The sequence below is a fragment of the Mus caroli genome, chromosome 17 (assembly GCF_900094665.2).
Source record: "Mus caroli chromosome 17, CAROLI_EIJ_v1.1, whole genome shotgun sequence".
Lineage (NCBI taxonomy): Eukaryota > Metazoa > Chordata > Mammalia > Rodentia > Muridae > Mus > Mus caroli.
In genome coordinates this window covers 76,235,565-76,240,617 of record NC_034586.1, presented here as the reverse complement: position 1 = coordinate 76,240,617, position 5,053 = coordinate 76,235,565, and positions in this window count along the sequence as shown.

The window sequence follows — 5,053 nt, the reverse complement described above, 5'->3', positions numbered from 1 at the left end:
CACACACACACACATACACACACACACACACCACACACACTACACATTTAAGTCCCATCAATGAAGGGAAAACATCCTGCCTTTGTTTTTCCAAATTCTGTCCATTTTCCTGAAAACATCATTATTTCATTCTTTATGGCTTGAAAGAATTCCAGTGTGTATACCATACCACATTTTCTTTACCCATCCCTCCACTGATGGACATCTAAGCTATTTCTTAACTATTATATTGTAGCAATAAGCATAGATAATATAGTATCATTTTTAAATGTTTTTATTTGTGTGTGTGTGTGTGTGTGTATCCTCACATACCATAGCACACATGTAGATACCATAGCACATATGTAGATACCATAGCACACATGTAGATACCATAGCACACATGTAGAGGTCAGAAGACAACTCCCAGGAGCCAGGTCTGGTCTCTGGCCATCGGCCTTGGCAGCAAGCCCCTTTACAGGCTGAGCTATCTCACAAGCTTCAATATCCATAGTTTTAAAATTAAAAATGTCAAGAGATTGTAAATGAGGAAAATACCTAATAAAAAGTATTAAAAAAAAATGTCAAGAGAAATTAGATACCTGGCCCTGGGCAGTCGAGCTGATGTTTGGGTGTCTGTTCTCAGAGCCCTTGTTCTAACACGTCCACTAGGCACACTCCGAGGTGGACCTCTGTTCACCATCTATCATTGAGGAAGACCAGCTTCACTAAAGACAGAACATGTATCCCTACACAGAGGAGTATGCATTTAATGAAAACTATGCTTGTGCATACAATGAATTAAATAACTAAAAAGATGGGGGAAAGAGAGGAGGGAGAAGCAGAAGCAGTTTTGCTAGTAAGCCATTTCAAATAAAATATGTGGACACACCCCAAGAGTCAGGGATCGACTCCCTGCCCTTTGAGTATGGGGTGGGGCTGGGGGGGGAGGGTGCTTCATGACTCTCCTAAGGAGCAGACCATGGGAATGAGGAAGCAGTGATGTTTCAGTGGAGGGACCTCGAGGCACCACCGTCGCCACGTCATCCAGGTATCACCATTGAGAAATCATGATGTCCTCTCTTTGACCTGCGGTCTCAGCCCCGTAACCCATAACCTCAGTCTAACCATGAGAAAAGTGCATCAGATGAACCCAGGTTGAGGGCAAGATCTGCTAAACATCTGGTCAGTACTCAGCAAAAATGTCAAGGACAGGAGCTGGAGAGATGGGTCAAAGGTGAAGAGCGCTTTTGTAGGGGGACCTGGGTTCTGTCCCCAGCACCTGCACTAGTGGCTCACACCTGTCTGGGCATCTGTACGTAGTGTCCATATATACTCAAGCATACACTCATATACACTGTCCTGCTTGGTTGGTTTGTTGATTTGGCATATGCTAGAGTTATCTGGAAAGAGGAACCTCGGTTGAGAAAATGCTTCTGTCAGGTTGCCGTATGCAAGGCTGTGAATTGTCTTGACTAATGATGAATGTGAGCAGACCCAGCCTATGGGGGCAAGGGAGGCAGGGGAGGCAGGGGAGGCAGGGGAGGCAGGGGAGGCTCCCACCCCAGCAGGTGGTCCCGAGTTGTACTGGAAAGCAGGCTGAATAAGCTATGCATAATAAAAACATTAAACAGTATTTTTCCTTGGTCTTTGCTTCAGTTCCTACCTTGAGTTCCTGCCCTGGCTTCCCTCAGGGATGGAGTGTGTGTATCCTAAGAGTTATAAGCTGAAATAACCCTTTCCTCCCCAAGTTGCTTTCGGTCATGGCGTTTTATCACAGCAATAGAAACCCTAAGACACACATAAAACAAACATAAGTGAATCTTAAAAATGACATACGCTTATTAGAGCTGGGGATATGGCTCCCCACATAAACCACATGTGGCTGTACACATGATGAAGCCAAGAGGATCAGGAGTCCAAGGTCACCCGTGAACTAAAAAGTTAGTTCAAGACCAGCCTGGGTTTACAGGACACCATCTGTCAAAAGTGAGCGTGTCTGAGCCAAGCAACTGTTATCTTGGGTCATCCCAGCTGGGCTCATTGTCCGTTTACATCTCCGCCCAGGGGGGCGGACTAGGGCAGGAGATTCTTGCCTTGAGAGTCCAGCTGCTCCATACCATCTGGCACTGCTGCAGATAGCCTGGGGGAGGTGCTAGAGTTTATAGAGGAAGATTTGAATAGTGGGGCTCCATCTAGGCAGCTGTGGGGAAGGCCTCAAGCCTGCAGCATAAGGCTTTTCAGGTACAGCTGTCTGAGGAAGGAGTGTCCACACCTCTGTTGACCTCTCACCTGAGCTCCATAATGAAGTCCAGTAAACTCACTGGCTCCCCAGAGCAGGTGAACTTTGGCAAAATTGCGCCTCAACTTGTTCAGACTTTGGGAGGAGGGATAGACAAAACCCTTGGGGATACATCTCAGTCAATCAATCAGTCAATCAATCAATCAATCAAACAAACAAACACAAAAACTGTCAAGGTTGTAAAAAAAGAAGGACCAAGAAACTATCACAGATAAGAATAAAGAACACAAGATCAAGCCGGGCGTGGTGGCGCACACCTTTAATCCCAGCACTCTGGAGGCAGAGGCAGGCAGATTTATGAGTTCGAGGCCAGCCTGATCTACAAAGTGAGTTCCATGACAGCCTGAGCTATACAGAGAAACCCTGTCTCCAAAAAAACAAAAACAAAAAACCCCACATGATCAGGGAAGAAATGTGTGGTCCTGGAGTGGACAGTAGGACTGGAGAGGGGGAGGAGCAAAACTGTTTTTTGGGGGGTTTTTTGTTTGTTTGATAGAAAAACTAGAGAAATCCATTGTTAGTTTCTGTGCCACGGTAACTTGCAAAGTTACCATTAGATAAACGTCATGTATCATGGACAAATTGCCAGCATTATCATGGTAACTTTTCTATACGTCTAGAATCATTCCAAAATGGATGGGTTTTGTTTGTTTTTAAGGTTGCTTGTTTCCATATGATCACTGCAGTAACGAAAGAGACAGCTGCACTAGGCTTTTAGGACTATCAGGGCCTGAACCTGTCTCTCCTCTCCTTGACATTGTTTCCTGGCAATGACAGAAGGGAAACTCAGACAGACGGGACAGACAGAATGATCTCGAAAGCCTGTTCCTCCAGCTAGGACTGGCCTTGCAGTTCCCGCAGGACCAAAATGAAAGGACCATGGTGAATTCCTGTACCATGTTTCCAATTGTTGGCAAGCGAAAGAGATATGTTATGGGTGGTGTGTGTGTGTGTGGGGGGGGTGATCCCACAGTGGAGAAGAAAGGGGAGTTAAGATCCTCACAGTGTAGGACCTGCCTCTCGTCTTCTGGTGGCCATTTCTCCAGTATCTCCTGGGATCAGGAGCCAAAGCCAGACTGCTCTGGTTCCAAAGGCCAAGTCACTAGGACAAAGGGCACACTGGTTGTGTCATTGCGGGAGCTTGTAAGAGCGAAGGGCAAGCCTGCATCTGACTCTGAGTATTTCCTGCACATTTGAGAGAGGCTACTCACAGATTTCAGGCTGGCAAAGCTCTCCAGCACTGGTTGGTCGGTCATCTGGTAGATTAGTTTCAACTGATAACTCGTGAACACCTATGCATGCTATTATTCTATAAATCGTACACAAATAAGATCTCCTCAAAATGGCTAGATAAGGGGCACAGCAAAGGGATGACCACAGGTTGCTTAAGTAAACAGACGTATTTATATTGAACAGTCTCAAAGAAGTATATAAAGCCAAGGCCAGCAGAAGCATGAATGCATATGTGCATAGGCACGCATGTGTGCATGCCTGTGAATATGTGTGTGTTGAAATATTGTTTCTCCCTGAACCCTGCATTCGTGGATTAGCTAGACTGACTAGACTTTGACCTCCAAGGACCAGCCAGTCACTGCACTCTTACTCTAGGCTCACAGAGCAACCAAGTACATCCATTTTGTTTCTCACGCAGATGCTGGGCATATAACTCCGGTCCTCATGCTTGCCCCGTTGGGCACTTTGCTGACTGACTTTATTTCCACAGACTCTTGTTTTTTTTTCTGATTGCATGACGTACACAAGGGATGTAGGAGTCTGTAGGCCTGCTAAAGCTAGGATTCCCTCTCCTTTCCTCCTCCGTTTGTTTTCGGTCACATTTATTGAGAGGGGTGGGAGACATAAAGGTTAAGGTCAGAAGACAGGGCAGCGGGAATCATTCGTCTCCTTCCACAGTAAGGGTTCCCGGACTAAAACTCACAAAGTCAGGCTAGGCGGTAAGCACCCTTCCTGGCTGAACCATCTTTCCCTTCTGGAAACTTCTGAAGTTTGGACTTCACTGAGTCTTGCTGGACTCTACAGCACAATGAACTCAAAGGTCTTCCCTGTCTCCAGCAGCAGATGTTCGTGTCCTGCTGCTGTTTGGGGTCAGTTTCTGTGATCTGGCTGCCTCAGGTATCATCCAGGTTGCAGGTTGGGAACAGGTCTGAGTGACTTATCAGGGACTCAGGCTACACTGAAGGCCCTGACTGGGACAGTCCTTTCTTGGGTCAGAGGCCAGAGGGCCAAACAGCTCAGTAGAGAGTCACATTGCCTCCAGATTGTTGTGCTCAGCTGTGGCAGGCTGTCACGTCTGCTTACAGCAACTCACCTATTTTCCCAAGTAGATTGAACGCACCCAAGCCTGGTAAATTCCTCCAAGCTGTAGAGTCTTCGGGAAGGTGTAGAATAGATGTCCTTAGAACATCTTTGCTAGGACATGTCATTCATAAAGTGATGTCATAAATTTGATTTCACAAAAATATGACCAAGGACTGATGGACTGGTTTTTTGTTGTTGTTGTTGTTTTTAATCAATTTGACACAAGCTAGAGTCATCTGAGGAGAGGGGACCTCAGTTGTGGTAATGCCCCTGTCAGGTTAGTCCATACACAAGCCTGTGCAGAATTTGCTTCATTGAGGATTGTTTGGGGGAGGGGGAGGAGGGAGAGGATTGTTGTGGAAGGGCCCAGCCCACCATGATCGGTAGCATCCCTGATCAGGTAGTCCCAAGGTATATAAGAAAGCAAACCAAGCAAGCCAGGAGGAAGAGGCCAGT